The sequence below is a fragment of the Sminthopsis crassicaudata genome, chromosome 1, assembly GCF_048593235.1.
Source record: "Sminthopsis crassicaudata isolate SCR6 chromosome 1, ASM4859323v1, whole genome shotgun sequence".
NCBI classification, from domain to species: Eukaryota; Metazoa; Chordata; class Mammalia; order Dasyuromorphia; family Dasyuridae; genus Sminthopsis; species Sminthopsis crassicaudata.
This window is the reverse complement of record NC_133617.1, coordinates 246,528,766-246,548,457: the sequence shown is the minus strand read 5'-3', so window position 1 is coordinate 246,548,457 and position 19,692 is coordinate 246,528,766.

Genomic DNA, 19,692 nt, shown 5'->3' with positions numbered 1-19,692 from the left:
TGTGGTGATGCACTAGTCACCACTAATGATTTTTTCAGTATTGTTAGAAATCACTTGGTTTGAGATGGAGGAGTGAACTGCTCAGTTAGATCAGAGAACTAGACACTACCTGAATTCAAGGAATTCTGACTCTGGCTTTTTATACACTACCTCATGTTACCTGAAAAAACATCTTAGGCTACATCATATCCACAAAAAGGAAGAAATAAGCTTTGTCTGACTTTATTAGCTCATATCTGGAGGACTATGTTCAATTTGGATGATACATTTAAGGAAGGCCATTACCGAGTTAGAGTGCAGCTCTCAGAGGGCAAGTAGGAAAGAGAAATGGAGACCAAGTTGCCATTCGAGGATTTGGAACAGGAGGTGTTGTTGGATATTTCTAAAGGAATTGATAGTTCCCTTCAAGAGTTTGCAAAACTCATATGATAGAGCCCCAGAGGTCAGGACAAGGAATAGTGGATGGAAACTTCAGAAAAAGAGATTTCATCTTGAGGTTAAGAAAATTTTCCTAGCACTTAGAACTGCCCAGAAATGAAATGAGTTGTCTCAAGTAGTAATGGTCTCCTTACCACAAGAATTCCTTTAAGTGAAGGTCAAATGGACACTTTGGGAATGTCATCATAGAGGGGATTCTTAAGTATGGGTTTGAGTAGATGATCTCTGGGGTCTTGTTATCTCTCAGATTTTTGTGATTCTGTGTACATAGAATTGAAAATAGATTTCAGAAATACTGTTTTTCCATCTTCCACTCAAATCTTTTGTGGAGAAAGCCTGAGTGCTTTGGGTCCAATTTGCAGCAACGTATGTATTAAATCTGAAATCATTGTGCATCAATCATTTGTCATACTGCATTGAGAAAGGATGACAAGAGAACATTTATCTATGGCCCACAGCAAATTATCAGTATTGTTGTTTCTTAACCTCCTAATGTCTACTTAAAGAAAAGTGCCAATGGAGTTCCTCCAAGTATGTCTAAAAATTGAATAGAACCTAAATCATGTATATAATCAATGAAACTCATGTAGGAGGAAAAAATTACTCAGTGGAACTGCCCTTCAGAAATCTAGCTAAAAGAAGTTTGATATACAATCCTTAATGTGGTTAAAATTCTTGACTCTATAGAGGCCTAGGATGTGTTCTAGCAGATCAGGATGCCCATGACGTGACTGACCCACCTTCCTCCAAGACTTTTATTCCTGGAACCTCTTTATCATATATGGAATCACTTTGTAGTATGTAAATTTGCTATTTTTAACATGTTGGGGCGTTTATGCACTTCCAATCATCATTTTTGTTTGACGTATTTCTTTAGTTATACTGTAATTTATAATAAAGATAGCTAGCAATAATGTGTTTTATAATTCACAAAGTATTTTATAAATATTAACTCCTTTTGCTCCCTCAACAATCTTGAAAAGAAGATGCTGTTATTATCCTGATTTTACAGTTGGGGAAACTGAGACAGAGTTTAAGTGATTTGCCAAGGGTCACACATCTAGTTAGTGTCTGAGGCAGGATTTGAATGTAGGTATTCCTGATTTTTAGATTCAGCAATCTATATCCCCTGCAATCTAATTTTCATTCAGAAAAATTAAATATTAAATAGGGATTAGGGTTGGTCTGGTAGATGGTGGGAAGCTAAGACCTCTCATGGACTTAAGATAGTTACATAATAAAGAGCTTTGTCCCATTTTAAAAGAATTTCAAAAAAAGGGGAGGGGTTTCTAGGATGGAAGAACATTCCCTTTGTTGCCTATGAAATCACACTGAACCTTCTCACAAGACCTCCTTTGAATATCAGTCTTATTTCATTTTTTAAGCCTTCTCATATTCTTTCCCTAAATGTTTCCCTGGGAAGAAGAGTTAAGGCTGACCTGGCAATGAATGGCTACTGGAGGTCCCCCTACTTCTTGAGTTGCCATAGAATATCTTCCTGTCATCACTGTCAATGTCCATTTGAGTCTCTGGACCCTGGAGCTCCCCTTTCTCTTAGCTTCTATCTGGTCTGGTCCCTGTCTTTGTGCTCTTTCTTGGTCTTTTTCCCTGTTTGAGAATACACTGACTTGTTTCTTCCTCAACTCAAACTTTTTTTGTTTTTCCCAAACTCCAAGGCTTCCAAACATCATGAATCCAGAGTCCAGTCTCCTGCTATTCTATCCATTCTTGCCTTGGATCTCATGGCTCAGAGTCCTGCTATCTTGTACTCTTTAGCGCCTGATCCTGGAAAGGATAATAAGCCACCCAAGGTATTGTTGAAGAGAAAACATGATTTAGATCAGTCATTGCAGCTCTAGGTCTAGCAGTGGATGGAATTTTGGAGTTGGATTTAGGAAGACCTGAATTCAAATCCTACCTCAGATACTCACTAGCTATGTGATCCTGGGTACATCACTTAGTGTTTCTGTGCCTCAGTTTCCCTATCTATAAAATGAAGGATCAGATGAAGTGATGTATGTAAATTGCTTTGAAAACTTTATAGATATTCATATAGATACTTATATAGATACTTTTAATAGATATTATTAGTGTTATTGCAAGAGGTCTACAAATCCATAAAGAAACAACTATATCTTCTGTCAACTGAATAAATGTACAATTTCTGAAATGTATGATGTCATAATTGGTAAAATGAATTTTGAAAGCATTTCTGAATTCTTAATAGCTTTTAGTCATTTCACATTTTCTTAATCGGCAGCTAATAATAATATAGCTACCATGTAGTGGTGGTGAAAGAGGTGGCTAAAATTTTTGTTTACATTAATAAGTGTTTCTTATATTTGAAGAGGTTGGGAGACACTACTGCAGCAGAAACAGCACAAGACTGAGAACTGCTATACAGTGTTGGTGTTTTAGTAATCAGAGTGGGGGATTAGGGTCAAGTTCTGACTCTTACACTTATTAATTATGTGATATTACAAATTCTATGTGGTTCAGGAAAGTCTCTCTGCTGTCTCCCAAGTCATAGAGGGTATGTGATTTGCATTGGCAGGTAGAAAGTTCTTTACTCCAGGTTAAGCGTGACCATAAGTATTTCATTTACTCTTTTCCTCCATAATTGGTTGCTAAGGGAAATTATGGATATTTGTAGGCTTATTGATTAGTTAACTAGCTAATATATGTTGAACACTTATATGCAAAGCACTTGTGCTAGGGAATATGGAAAGCCAGAAGTGGGAAATAAAGTTGATGCTCTGAACTTCATTTGAATCCATTTGGGAGTACCAAAGATATCCTACATATAAAACAAACAAACAAACAAAATTTGTAGAAGTAAGTTATGCGAGTTCTGAAAATAGTTCTGAAAGTGAAAAAATTATTTTGAGCTGCAGCAATCAGTCAGACAAGGTGTGGGAAATAGTTGGATAAAAGTCTAGAAAGGGAGACTGGAACCAGATTGTGAAGGAATTACAACAGTAGGTAATTTGGGTTTTTCCAGTAGGTAAATGGAAAATTTTGATCTATTGAAAGTTTTGAACAGAAGTAAATATTATGAAAGCTAATTCTAACAATGGTATGTGGAAGGATTGGAGGGAGAAGAGAACCCTGGCTAGAAAGTTGTGACAGTAGTGGGTAGAGAGGGAGGAAATGTTAAAGATCTGGTCTAGTGGCAACAAAGTAGAAAGGAAGGAACGGATGTGGAAAAATGAGCAGAACTGAAGGCATTAATTAGCTAAGGAGGGTGGTCTGTTTTGTCTTGAAGAGGATGAAAATGATTTTACTAAGTCAGTCTGACTGTGACTGATCAGAACAATATAAACCGGAATGCTCTACTACAGGTTGGGCACAAATTGTCCATGTAAACATTTGGGATGGATTCTCTAAATCCAAGCATCTCATGTTTCTTTTGAGCTATTTCAATTTTGCTTTGCTCACAAAGCACAGCACTTTCTTTGATGAAGGCACATCATGCTCAGTGGTCCTGTGCCAGGGTCTCCCATGTCACATATTCAATTCCAAAATTCTTGAGAGACCTTGAGAGTGTCACTTTTCTTATTACTACCACTAGGCGACTGCTTATCTTGCGTGAATTCTCCATAAAATAGCTTTTGGGCAAGTGTACGTTTGGCATTTGAACAACATGGCCAGCCCATTTGAGTTGTGTCCTATGCGGTAGAATTTGAATACTTGAAAGGACCTCAGTGTCCAGTACCTTCCTCTGCTAGATGATCTTCAGAATCTTCCTAAGATAATTCAAATGGAAGTGATTCAGTTTCCTGGGATGGCACAGGTATAGTGTCCAGCTTTCACCAGCATACAACAATTGAGGTCAGTACAGTGGCTCTGTAGACTTCGTTTTGGTAATTAGTCTAATACCTCTCCTCTCCCACACTTTCCTTCAGAGACTTCTAAACCCTGAGCTAGCCATAGAGATAAATGAATCAACTTAATTGTTATTGGGTATATCCCTGCAAAGTATACTACCAAGATAAGCTTATCCACAGCATTAAAAACTTCTCTATTTGCTCTAACTGATGATTCTGCACAGGGATGGTGTGGTACTGGCTGATGGAGCACCTGTATTTTCTTGGTGTTAATTGGAGGTAACAGGCAAAGGTAGTGGATTGAATCTAATAAGATAAAAGCTTTATACTACAGCTATACTAAAGCTTTAAATATAAAGCCTTATACTCCAGTCAGAAACCCGCAAATATAAGCTGGGAGAAGCAGGTTTAACAATTTTGCCTGAAAAATAAATGAGGATGTTATAGAACTGCAAGCTCAGTATGAATTAATAATGGGATACTGTGACTAAAAACAAGTCAAGTGGCTTCAAGCTATAGCTAGGTTAGAGTACTACCTGAAGTCCAGAAGATCTGAGTTCTAATGCAGCTTCAGATACTTCCCAGCTTGAGAAGGAAAAGGCAAACCATTTCCCTTTATTCCCCAAGAAAACCCTAAATGGGGTCATGAAGAGTAAGTTGCAGCTGAAACAACTGAAAAACAAATTACAACAGAAGCCCAGTGTCCAGAACAATAGAGGTCATAGTTCCACTTTATTCTGCTTTCATCAGACCATTCTAAGGGCTTTTTGCATTCAGTTCTGGATGTCATGTTTTTGGAAGTACATTAATAAGCTGAATAACAGCCAATAGAATGAAATTAGGACAGTGAAGAGCTTCTACCATGTTCTAGAGAGAAGTTTCAAATTCACTGCCTTTTTTAGTATAATATGTAATTGGGAAATGTTTAATAAAATAAATTAAAATATAGTACAACTTGGATAATGTTAATTTGAGGTTTTCTTGAGTTTGATACCATTGCTCTAGATACTGGTAGCAGCTAGGGAAGTTTAGCCTGGAAAAAGTAAAAGCAAATTTGCTTATAATTTTCATATAATTGTTTTCAAATATATTTTTTATTCTTTTCATTTAACATAATATAATTTTAAAAGATTGAACATGAAACTGCAAATCTATTGCAGAAACTTGCTATTCCTTTCAAATATATAGTAAAGTTATCATGTAAATTTCTTTTTTTTTTGAAAGGCTATCATGTAGAAGAAGAATTGAACTTATTCTCCTTGGCCCTAGAGAGAAGAACTAAGGAATAGTCAATTAATAAACAATCATTATTAAATGATTATTATGTTCCAGTCACTGTGCTAGGAACTAGGGATCTTAATCTTTCTGAAGCATATGTCTAAATTATACTACTCCCATTTCTATTCAATAACATTCCATTTATTATATTTATTATCTCTAGGATCAAACATAAAATTTTCCTTTTGCCCTTTAAAAGCCTTTATAATCTGGCCCCTTTCTCTGTTTCCATCCTTCACATACTCTAAGATCTATTGACACTGGCTTTCTTGCTTTTCCTCACAGATGACTATCTAATCACAATCATTGACTTTCCTATGCCTAAAATATTCTCCTTCCTCTTCTTCATCTACTAGCCTTGGTTTCCTTCAAGTCTTAGCTAAAGTCCTGCCTTCTGTTTTCTCAAAGTTCTCCTCAATACTAACGTCTTTCTTCTGAGTCCCCAATCTGTCCTTTATATATTGTTTGTAATTAGTTCTTTGGATGATTTTTTTTTTTTCATTACCACTGAGCTCCTTGACAGTAGGAACTGTTTTTCTTGCCTTTTTTTCTGAATGGAACTGAATGGCACATGAAAACTGGATTGGTGTACTTCCCTAGGGAAACTTCAAGCTTTAGTACTGAGATAATGGATTTGTGATTTCATCAATGTCACTATTTCTTTCATTGACAGAGGTTTCAACCCATCCATTCCCTCTCATTCTGTGATTTTTTTGACCATGTCTTCCCATAAATCCTATAGAGACAGATGATCCACCCAATTTACTAGAGAGCCTTCCCCCCCAACTCTGACTTTTTGAACATTTCATGGATGTCAGTCCAGTAACATCAACATTTATAATTTTATTCGTTCTTTTTTACATCCTGTTATACTTTTTACAGGCAAATCTGATTCAAAACTGTGATAGAATTTCTAGGGGATGTCATCCTAAAAGTGTAAAATAAGTAGGCTCCTACATAGATGCCTAATTGTTTACTGTGGGGGTCCAGGCCAGTCCAGTAATGTGTACCACTAGCCTATGATGTGGCTTTAAAAAGAGCAGGCGCAATTTGGGCTTCACTTGAACAAGCAAAAGAGCCCAAGATGAGTTATTTGTTGGTTCCAGTGTGTTAGGAAGTGCTGGGTACAAGCAGTGACCAGGCTAGAGGCCAAAAGCAAACAGAAATAACCAAAATCCAGCTTAGTACAACAGCAGTTCTTTAGTTGCTTAGGAATTCAGCAGGGGCACCCATTTGCTGAGCTCTGTTTGAAAAGCTTAGCTTACAAGGTCACTGGGCAAAAGAGGTTTGTTTCTTCCAGGGAGGCTGGCCATGTCATTAGCAGCTGGTACCACTAATGGATTCCCTTGGAACAAAACTTCTGTTCTTTTCCTTAATACATATTCAAGCCAACTAGCTAATCCTTCAGGGCTAGACAAATGATTGCATGGGAAACAAAATTAATTTCTCCATAACTTTAATTGAATCACACACAAGCCCAGCTGGTGTCCTCCCCTCTGTTTGGCTCTGAGAATTGTTCTAAAGTTGTAATGAAGCTAAGTGATTCTGTTGACCCAGTTAGCTTAGCTGCTTATTTCTTGGCAGGTGGAGGTCACACAGGGAATTTACATTCTTTTATCCTCCACCCAAAGAAGGTGTAGAAGCTCTTGCAACTTCTAGAAAAATGCAAACTCTTTTTCATCTTGTGTAATGCATTTAAGAGAAGAGTATAGCCCGGGGCTTCTAACTTAGGGGCATAGGCCACTAAGGGTTCTAGAGTCTAGATTTTAGAAATCTATATTTAGATTATTATAGAAATTATAGAATTATAGAAAATAGATTTTAGGGATGTGAACTAGAATGGTACAAAAATCACATCTTATTTTCACCAACCACCAATTAAAATTCTGCATTTTCTTCAATTATTTTCAAACATTACTTGAAGAAGAGGTCCATAAATTTTATCAGATTCCTAAGGGGATTCATTAAACATGCCAAAAAGTTTGGAATCCTAATTATATTGAAAAGAGTTCTGAATGAGAGGTGAATCTGTACCCTCACATTTACTAGATATGAACATCATTAAATTGCTTAATCTTAATCTAATACTATATATAATATTTATCTCCTTGGATTGTTGTGAAGCCCAAATGAAAATATGTCAATAAAATACCACCTAAATTTAACTATTATTCTTGGAGTTTATTCCTTCCATGAAGTTACAGAAATTCTGAGGAGTACAGAGCATGTACCATCCAAGCTCAGCTCATTTTTAAAGTGATCCTTGAAAGCAGTCATATAAGCCATAAGTCATATATGAATGAACACTGAAATATCTTCTTTTGTAGGTCAGGATGAGAGCAGGCTAAATAAAAACGTATTTCAGACACACCTACAGAGAGGACAGATTTTATAGGATGTTTCTTCTTGCTGTATATCCTCCTTACAGTACCCAAGGATACAAAGAGAGATATATAACACAAGAGTTAGCTATCAAGCATTTTAAACATTTAAACAGGAAGGGAAAATGTTATACATAAAATCTATTTTCAAGGCAGCTGTGATAAAGTGAATGAAGAAATGGACTTTCAAGGCAACTCTCTATGTCTATAAATTGCAAAATAGCTATTGAGCTATATTAGTAGAGGGAGTTTTTCTCCTGAGGGAGCTCCCTACACATGATGAAATCATGAATCTAGGCCCCTCCAAAATTATACACAAATTAAGTATAAGGGGGGAGAGTGATGAATAGAAGGCTGAAGTCTGGGCAAAGTTCTAAGTGAAATATGAGACAGGAAGGATAGTTTTCAGACTAGGGAGAAAGGTGAATTTTACCAGACACACAGCAGCTGAGAAGTCAATGAAAGGAGCAACATCCTCAGCAAGAGATGGAAGAGATAAGTATATTCCAAAGATAGTTGACTGTGTGAACAAAAGATATGGAGATAAGACAGTAAAGAATAGGTGTAAAGCAGAGAGGCGAACCAGTTTTGATTTGAATGTAGAGTTTGTTAGAGAGAACAGTATGAAATAAGGCTTTAAAAGTTAGAAACAGATCACAGAGGGCCTTGATTGTCAGGATCAAGAATTCAGTGTCATGGCTACTTCCATGGATGACCATAATTCCCCTGATCCATGCAAGAGCTGTCACTGTCTTTTGCCTTCCCATTTTATGACAGGAGTTTTTTTTGGAGAAAGAGAACTTGATTTACTTCCAGTTTATTGGCAAAGAATAAAAACCAGGAGAGAGGATATGTGAAGAATTTGCTTGTACTACCTCCTTTGTTAGCTATACTTGTCACCAAATACCAATTCATGACCAATCTTGGCTCTGTTTGGATTTATTTTGAATACACTGTACAGACAATTGAGGGCCTAACCCTTCCTGGTCAGGTGCGGACTTTGCTCAGTTCCCTGCTGTTTTGGCTAACAAATGGATTACTCATCCATTTCCCAGAGGGTCAGTTAAAAACTCCATTGCATTTTAATGTTCACTCTGCCCCAGGAAAATACTTAGTGTGGGGAGAAAATCTTTAATAGATGGCTTTCTTTCACTTGTAAGTTTCTGCTTCCTAGTAGAAAGCACAGGATTGAATAAATTCTCACGTCATCCTACTAGAGTTTTCATTGATTTTTGTGGTCCTCACTGTGTAGAATGTCAATAACACAATGAACTGTTTAGTAGAAATAGTAGTGGTATTGTGAGCCAAGGAGGAAAACAGCCCTTGGTTACTATTAATACCGTGACATGTCATCAGACTGGATGGGTGATCTACTGCAGGGTATTGAACTACAAAACCTCATCATTGGTAAAATTGCAGAGAACATTCAGGTTTCTAAATGTTTTCTCTTGCAACTTTTCTTAGGAAAGTAGGAAACAGAGCTCTCATCATCTAGGAAGCATTAGAACCATGATGAAAACAATGTTTCCCTGTCATACCCAGCCCCACTCCTTTTCACAAGCCAAATGAGCACTAGTTCATTACAATCTTAATCCAAATACAAATCCATATCAAAATATGTTGATATTTAATGCATCTTTTGGATGTCACTAACTTAAAAAAACTCATTTTTTTCATCGTCTGTGTATATGCTTTAGACATTTATCTATCCCAGCATTTCTAGATTGCCTGATATTACATCTAGCAAACTTTGTGAGGGCTGGTAGTTTGTTCATCAGTAATAAGGAGCAGCTAACCATTGCCCCAGGCATTCAGAGATCCAAAAGTTCCTCTTGTGATGAGTTGAATGCCAGAATAGAGATTTGTGTCTGACTCATCTGGAGTTCATGACAAGGGTATTTGGTCACAACGGTCCACAGTTACTCAGACAACAAGAACAGCTCACAATGGCACATTCAGGCTTGTAAAGCCTGTGAAAGAACACAAGTAGTAGTAACTATTTACAGATGAGGAAAGTGGGACTCAGGGCACTTAAACATTAAATGTAAGAGCTGAAACTTTAACCCAGACATTTAGGCAGCTAAGTCAAATACATTTTCCATTATCCATTAAGTTGAAAAATTAGATTTAAAAGCTTTATTAAGACCCTCTCACTTCTACATTAGGATCTTGGAGCTAAAGCTGAAAGAAAATTTAGAAGTCCTACAGTTAATTTCTTTCAATTTGCATATAAGGATGCTCAATCCCACTGGAGCATCAGAGGCAGAATTTAAATACAAGTTCTCTGTATTCCATTCTATATAATAGTGCCTCTTATTTACTGGCTTTTTAGTAGTTCAGGTGTAGAAATAACTCAACTTAGTTCAACGAACATTTGAATATCTACTGTGTGGATCTTACCTTTCTAGTCTCTCTGTTCAATTATTTTTAATTGTATCCGACTCTTCATGATTCCATTTGCCATTTTCTCAACATTTGGGGTTTGCCATTTCTTTCTCCAGCTCGTTTTACAGATGAGGAAACTGAGGCAAAATTAGTAAGTGTCTGAAGCAGGATTTGAACTCAGGCTTCCAGCAGACTATCCAGTTACTACCTAGCTGCCACTGGGATACAGACCCTGTTCTTAAGAAACTTACAGATTATTGTGAGATAACGACACACACACACACACACACACACACACACACACACACACACACACAAACAGTCCAAAGAAGAATGTGTCTTTAGGCATAGGAGAAGTCTGAGCAAATACTCTGAGAAGTTTGTGCTGCTTTAGGGAGAGATCCCTTCAAGCTTTAGGAAGCAGGGTTGGAGGTGATGGCGTGAGATTGGGGAAATCCTTATGGAAACAGTTGGATAGGGCTTTAAAGGAAGGGATGGATTTCAAAGATGAAGCAGGAGAACTGGAAGAGTTTTCACTCAAGAGCAATGGCCCAGACATGGAAGACAGAAACATGAAAATGGGGGACAGTGTCTAGTCTAGTCTAGTTTGATTGGAACATAGACTATGAATCTAAGTTCTGTGAGACATGAGACTGGTTTTTGTTTTTGTTTTTTGCACTTCTTTGTAATTTGGGTGCTTAGTACAGTGTCTGGCACATCATAGGTGCTTAATAAATGTTTTTTAACTGACTGATATAAGAGGTTGCAATGTCAATAGTCTGGAAAAGAAAAGTCAGGACTTTCTAATAATACCAATATACTGTAAATTCATCAGTCAACTTTCAACTTTATTTTTTAAAAGATTAAAAAAATTATGTATTTACATGACCTCATTTCTGAATGTATCCATCCTCTTATTCAATGAACCAGTCCTTCTTTTTTCTCCTCAATAGTATTTTATTTTTCCAAATACACATAAAGAATTTCCAAAATTCATTTTTGTAAGACTTTATATTCCAGACTTTTTCTCTCCCTTCTTTACCTTCCCAATACCTAAGTTAGCAAGCAATATGATATAGATTAAATATATATAATCCTTTTAAACATATTTCCATATTTGTCATGTTACACAAGAAAAATCAGACCAAAAAGGGGGGGAATTCATGAGAAAGAAAAAAGCAAGCAAGCAAACAAAAAAGTGAAAAATACTATATTCAGTCTCCATAGTTCTCTCTTTGGATGCAGATGGCGTTTTCCATCTGAAGTCTGCCATCCAAATTGCCTTGAATCACCACATTGTTGAAAAAAGCCAAGCCCATCACAGTTGATCATCATATAATCTTGCTGTTACCTTGCTGGATCTCAGTTTTTTAATCTCTCAAATAAGGATAATGATACTTATACTTAACTCGCAGAGATGTTGTGTGGCTCATATGATCAGTAAAGCATGATTAAAGTATTATATTTTGCTTCCGCTTTCTCTACCAGAGAGAATGAGATTAATAAGAAAAGGAGGAAAGAGTGAACGGAGAGTTGATGGCAAAGATAAGCAAGGAACTGGTGAGAAAACACTTGGTTGTATCCATTGAGTAGAAGCCATTAGGCCTGGACAAATCACATCTCAGAATACTGAAGGAACTGCTGGGTTTTGTTGCTGAACAACCATTATTGATCTTAGGGAAGTTGCAAAGAATGAGAAACTGCAGGATTGGAGATGAGCAAGGTTTTGAGTTTCAAAATGGAAAGAGGGCAAAGTCTTCAAGCTACAAGCTTGTGAACTTTATTTCTATTCCTGGCAAAATTCTGGAATGTATTATTAAAAGAGTGGCTTGTATATGTAGCATCAGAAAGAAAAAATATTTCTCAGTAAGAACCAGCATGACTTCATTGAAAGCAAATCATGCCAGAGTCATGTGATTTCCTTTTCTGAAATAGGTTACTAGACTGAAAGAGTTATCAGACTGGGAGATCAGGACAAAGATATAGTACACTTGGATTTTACCCAGCAATTGGAAAAGTCTCTCATGCCATTCCAATGAATAAGATTAAGATATATAAGCTGGATGAGATTATAAACTATAAAATTTAAATTGGTCAATGAATGGACCCCAAAAGAAGTCGTTAATGGATAAATGTTAACTTGGCATTAATGTCTAAATGTTAACCTGGCAGTCACCATTGGATTGTCTCATGGATCTTCCCTTGCATCTTTTACAGTCTGTCTGGTTCCAAAGAAGAGGAAGTGAGGCTCAAATTAATCAGTGCTATTGTATTTTTACTCCTTCAAATATATCTCAACACCATAGATGAGGAATAGATAAAAAAAAGAGCAATTCAACATTTATATGAGAATAGGGATATGTTGGAACAGAAGATTCAAAATAAATCTATGGATTTCTATGGACCTTGTCTTGATCTGCAAAAAAAAAAAAAAAATCTAATCTTTATTGCTAATGGTTGCCTCTTCAGTTTTTCTGTATGGCCTGGAATTCAGGAAAACTAATTTTCCATTAAGCTGGGTGGCAATGATCTAACACTGAATTGAGAGGGAAAGATGTGAATTCAAATTTTGCCTCAGATACTCCCCAGCTGAATGACTGGGGAGAATCACTTTATCTAGTTTAGCCTCAGATAATAATAAAATTTGTGTGATCAGGTTCTGGTGAGAATCTAGGTTGCCTGCCTCCTCTTCTACAGAGGAACAAGTAGAGAAGCAAGTCTCCCCATTGTTCCGATTCTACTTTTCACCTGAGATTTCTGAAAACAATTCTATTTTTGACTCTATTCTAAAATAGTCTAATATTTTCTACTCTCTTCCACCTTAGAAGAAGAAAAAAATAGAAGAAAGTTTGAAAAAATTGCATAGAGTACAAATGTGAATCAGGAATAAATCACAACACTTATTTTCACACAGAAAGGTAGTGTTAAGCAAAGAAGAATTAAACAATGATTATGATTAGTAGAAAGTTTAACATGAAAGCCTCTGGAATATCTGCTTTTGTTCTGAAGATGTTTATGGTCTTTGATTCAAGCGATAAGATGATTGGAGGGAAGATGAGGTAGAGAGTCAAAGGACTTCTTCCTCCCCATAGAGAGAGCCTTCTCTTATAACAATTTTTTTTTTTTTTTTTTTTTTTTTTTTTTTTAAAGAGGGGTGAGGGAGTTAAACACAATGGAAGAAAACTTCAGTGTTCAATACCCATAGTGCCACACCTTTTCAAAGAAGGGATAGAGGTGCATTCTCATATTTCTTGTAGAAGCGACAGTGTAGTTGTCATCAGTTTAGACTATGGGACCACAAAGCATGTCTGACCAGGGGCTGTTTTACTGATTTCACTAGAGTGACAGACCTATGACCAGTGATTGATTTCTCTTTTCTCTCCTTCCTCTTCCACTGCCATTGTTTGATTTGGAGAGGATGTGTTTGTTCCTGAAAAATATTTCTTTAAAGTTTTAATTACCTTCTTTTGTTTTTAACCTTATTTTTAAAATCAAGTACAAGATAAAGGGATTGTATTACCTATTACTTAAATGGAACAGAGAAAGATGAGATTCATGAGAAGCTTGGACAAGAAAGAAATAGATTTTGTAGCTATTATATGTATATATAGGCAATTGCATACATTATGGACATATATAATTATATATATATATGTACAAACACACACACATATGTATATATATATATATATATATATATATATATATATATATATATATATATATATACGTATTTCCCTTGTGGGGGCCTCAGGGCTTTAGAAAAATATTTATTGATACAATTTTATAGCTCCCTAAAGTAAAGAGAGAATCTTTTAAGTAATCTTTTAAATAATGAGTCAGTAATTTGTCTGCGGGTAGCTCTGGTAAACTCAGTTGTGGGGTGGGGTTTGGTCAATTCCTTTTGCCATTGTTTTCAAATGGCTGGCTATGGAAGGAAAAATTAAGCCTTGTGAGGCCCAAGGGAGAAGCTAGAAAGTCTTTCCTGAGAGGTGTCTAGGAAGTGTCTGGGAAGGAGAAAACTCAGTCCACATGGGGGGGGGGACACCAATGGGAGGGAGAGATAAATCTCACTACTAGTCCACAGCCACCACCAATCAATTAATCAACAAATATCTGTTGAGTGCTTCACTATGTTTGGAGATACTCTGATGAACCACAGCTAGACAGCTTTTTTTTTCTCTTTCTCTGAACATTTGCCTTTCTTCTTACACAAAAGGAAGAAGCTGTGGAGTAGAAAGCACTTCCTTAAATAGCTAGATAGTTTTATTTTAGCCCAATTGGACTGACAAATTATTTTCAATATTCCTAATTATCTCTGAAGAATGAAAATATGGCTCGAAAGTATCTAGTAATTTTTTTTCTTTATATTATTAAAACACCCCGTTACCTAGTTGTAGTTAGTAAGATGGTTTGTTCCTGCCTTTGTTATAAATTAAAATGAGGTTTCCTGACTGATTTATAAATTTGATCTGGGTCTAGAAGCAGTGCCAGTCAGTAGAAAGGGTTCTAGAATTGGAGTCAGAGCACTGGTCTCCAGTTGATTCTCTCTCCACTTACTTCTCTCTAGTTGTTTACTCATTTGTGAAATGAGGGTATTAGACTAGATGAAATCTAGGGTACCACATTTTTTTGTATATACTCACTTATAGATACACTTATATTTATAAGTATTTATACATATACACAGCATATACATGGTTACATACGCATATTGATAGATATAACTACTTAGATGAAAGCTAAATAGATAGATGGTAGATATATAGGTAAATGCAAAGACTGAAGAAAGATAGATAGATGGATGATAGAGAAATGGTAAATAGATGGATAGATGATAGAGAAGTGGGTAGATAGTTGTCTAAGTGATAGACAACTATCTGGATTAGGGTTATTCTCCAGTTTTTCTGTCTTTCTGGACTGAGGTTGGTGCTCTTACTCTATCTGCATAGGATACGGGGGTGGTTCCTCAAAAAGGTATATAATATTGGAAATGTGTATGTATGCATACTCATATGTGTGTACATGCATATATGTATATGTACATCTATACAAGCATATACACAGAGATGGTACCCTAGTAATTAGTAAAAATATGTCCTGTATGAAAACAAAAAAGAATATGTTAAAATATAAAAGATTTCTTATCTCTGAACTTTATAAATTCTTTTCTTAAAATGCAGAGATTTAGTATTATAGTTTTTCTATGTGGTTATATTCCCATAAGAAATCTGTCTCTGAGTTTACATGGACCTAGTTTATTCTGAGGGTGAGGCAGACCCCAAAGAAGGAGATCAGGTTTTTCTCAATTTCTCTAACTTATTTTTCTTCACTCTGGAATAGTAATTTTAGAGAAATATATATGATATATATGCTATGTATATTTACATATATATTATCCTCATCTCCCTCAAGAGAGTTAAACTCCTCATGAATAAGTATTGTATCATCCTTTTTATACTTGTATTCCCACCTTCTAGTGCAGTTATGTATATAGCAGGTCATGTAGCATATAGCATATAGCAGGTGCTTAACAAATATTTGTTGATTTATAGAGATTGATTGGAATCTCTAAAACAACAATTAGGCATGACTCACATATGGGGTTCTCCCTAAGAAGTGGGGTGGTGGTATCTTTCTTAGAGAAACTATTCAGTGTAAAACAGAGGTTTTAGGCATATATCAGTAGTTTCTGTCATCCACCACTGAAACTACTTAAAAGTCTAAATAACTCAAACATGCACTTACCAAATAAAGAAAACATAAAACAAGAACCCATCCCACACAATGTCCTCTCCCTGATCCCAGGAAGCACAGATGACTTTGTGGGGATGCTGAACAGATATTTAGGATATTTTTCATCCACTCCAGATCTCTGTTGTCTGAGTAACTCTCAAGGGCAAGATCTCCAGGCCAGCTAGAACATGGTTTGAGTTTTTTTATGTGCTTCCCCCCCCTTTTTCTTTTGCATATGTTCCAGCCTTCAGGAAGTGATTTTTCTTTTGTTCTGAAAAATGGTGCTTTTGTGGGAATCAATTTTCACTGGGTAGCTGAAAACTGATTCAGAAACTTTCAAGCTCTAATTTCATGAGATTCCCAATTGGGTTGGAAACATCCATGTTTGATGATAGATTGCTGGCCTGTATTCAGGGGAGAATATGGAAAGGGAAAAAAGTGACCAAGGACTGTCTTGTCTTGACAACGCAAGTTTTCACTGCATGTGTTGAGAGCTGATATTTTGCTGCTGGACAGAAATTCTCTCCCTATCCTTATTAGAAGGTCAAGGGAAATAAAGAACTGGGAGAGTTCCCAAAGATAATGCTTCTTAGCTGTTTTTGTAGCCTACCAGGTGAACAGCCTTTTCTGACTCCTTGGACTGATGCAACACAGATCAGTGCTGAGCAATCAGGAGTTGATACATCACTTCAACAAGGATAAGTGCTTCCACAAGGGAGGATAACTCATACCCAGTTGGATAGGAGCTGTTCCATTTCAGCAGTTCAGGAGATGTTGCTGATTGCCACTATTTCATTTGCATTTTTTTCTGTTTTCTTGTGTACCCATTCAAATGACTTACTCTGCAATCCATTAAAAATAATTGTCAGCAAAATTCAAACACTTCATCTCTTGATTTCAAGTGGCTTTTGTCTGTGTCCAGAAACTGTCCCTGCTAAATTCTATCTCCTGGCTGGCTTTCTTGGCTTCTTTCAAGTTTCAGTTAAAACCTTCTGCAAGAAGGCTTTGCTAGTGCTCAATGTTTGTGCTTTACTTCTGTGTCCACCCCCAATTTATTCTGTTTTCTATCTTGTTTTCCATGATTATTTTCATGTTATCTCCTCCCTTAGACTGTGAGCATTTTGAGAGAAGGGATTGGGTTTTTAATTTATTGTGTTTTTTGGTCTTTCTTTGCATGTCCAAAATTTAGCACAGTTCCTGGCACACAGAAGATACTTGGTAAATGCTAGTTCCCGTGACTCTGACATTTATAAGAAAGAGTAACTTGTGGTATTGTGGAAGATAACAGTAAAGACCCATATGATGGACAGGAGGCAGAGATTTTGGGAGCAGGATGAGGGAGAAGTCAGTAAGAGCAGGGTGTGTGGTTCCTAAGGCAAACCAAAAGATCAGTAAATGATGAAAGATTCTTCCCATATTTCTGAATCTGCAGATCAAAAGAACATCTACTCATATCCAACATAGAAGGGATTGGTGTTCATTTTTTCAACCTAGATAACACTATTAGAATAAATCATGCATGTGTCTTTTATATCCAAACAGAGCAGCTGTCAGAGTGCTTGGAAGCTTCAGGCACCAGAGAGTTGTTTATCTTCTATTATGAAGAATGATGATTTGTTAGTTTATATGAAACATGCTTTAATAATATTTGGCGTTGTGTAGAAATATTAGCTAAACTTAGACTTTTATTGGTATTGTAAGACTGAAATTAATTCATACCTATTTATGGAAATTAAAATATATTACCATTCATTAAAAAGTGACAGTAGTAATCCCAGGGAGATTTATGTCAAACAAATATAGGATTAGGGTTGGTAATAGAAGTGTGACTAGAACTTTAATTAATGAACTGGATAATCTTTCTTGCTGATATTAACTGTTCTAATCTAAACTGTAGCATGAATTTTCATTCGTTTCCTTATTTTGAAAGGCATAGGGTTATAAAACATAAAAGTGTCTTGTACATTCCCAGAAATTCCTATCACGTTTTAATTTGACAACTTTGCTACACATTTGCATACTATTGAGAACTATATTTGAAATGCTATGAATTACATTTTTCCATGCCACTGACCTGTCAGTATTTATTTAAAATGAGAAAACACTGAAATACTCCACTGTTTTAAGTACTGACATTTTTGTCCTCTTGTTCTCAAGCCATGACATTTATTTATAACATTGTTGCCTTATCCTTATGGTGATTTTCTGGTAACCTCCAGATCCTAGCTACACAACTTTCTCTACAACTAGATCTATTTTCTTTTTTGAGATTGAGTTATTTTAAGACCTCCATATAGCCTTATGAAAGGCTATACTATTTGACAAAAAGTACTGGAAAAATTGGAAATTAGTATGGCAGAAACTATGACCCACACCTAACACCTAACACTTAGTATACTAAGATAAAATCAAAATGGGTTATAATTTAGACATAAAGTAATATTATAAAAAATTTTGAAGAACATAGGATAGTTTATCTTTCAGAACAATGGAAAAGGAAGGAATTTGTGACCAAAGAAGGTATTTTTGAAGGTATTCTTTTCTTTTTTCCTTCTCATTTTTGTTAGCATATAATGCTGCATAATATGATCTGATTATTCTTTTTTATTTCTTTTGGTTTTGTTGTGATTTCACCTTGCTCATTTGCTATGTTGCTGATTTAAGTTTTTGCCCTCTTCTTTTTAATCAGTTTAGTTTGAAGTTTGTCAATTTTATTAATTACTGCCCCCCCAAAGAACCCATTTTTATTTTCTATAATTTCTATGTGGGTTTTTTGTCTTTAATTTATCTTCTTCTCCTCTAACTTCTGTCTTCTTGTTTTTGCTTATCTTAGATTTGTTTATTTGTTGACTTTCAAATATTTAAAATTAGACATTCAGCTTACTAATCTTCATTTTTTCTCTTTTATTGGTATGTTTCCAGAGATATGATTCCTACCTTTCTTCTCTTCCCCTTCTCCCTTTCCCCAGGACTGCTTTAGCTACATTTCAGAAATTTTAATGTGTTGTTTCATCATTATCATTTTTCCACATAACTATTAATTATTTATATGATTTTTTTCTTTGACCCATTCATTATTCAGTATTTTAATGTCAAATCTCCACTGGGTCTCTGTCTTTCACTTTTGGGATCTGAATCAAAGACTATTTTTATTATATTATAGTCCCTAAAGAATGTATTAGCTATTCCTGCCTTTTTACATTTGTTTGCAATGTTGCTGTGCCTTGATACATGGTCATTTTTGTAAAATTCCATGTAGTGCTGAGAAATACACAATACACATATACATGTAATATAGATATTACATGTAACATTATGTACATACATATAGATATAAGTATATATTCTTTTTCTGTTGCATTTAGAAGATCTGATAAGTCCTTTAACTTTAGTTTTCCAGGGATTTGTTCAGTTTCATATTTTCCCTTTTGTTTATCTTCTTATTAATCTTATTCAAAACGAAAAGAGGGATATTAAGGTTTTCTGTCCCTATTGTGTTATGGTTTATTGCTTCTTGTGTTTCCATTAATTTTTCCTTGTTAACTTTGAATGCTAAGGCATTTGGAGCATATAAATTTATTATTGATACTGGTTTGTTGTCTATGGTTTCTTTCACCATAATCTAGTGTTCTTTGAAATTTTCTTTT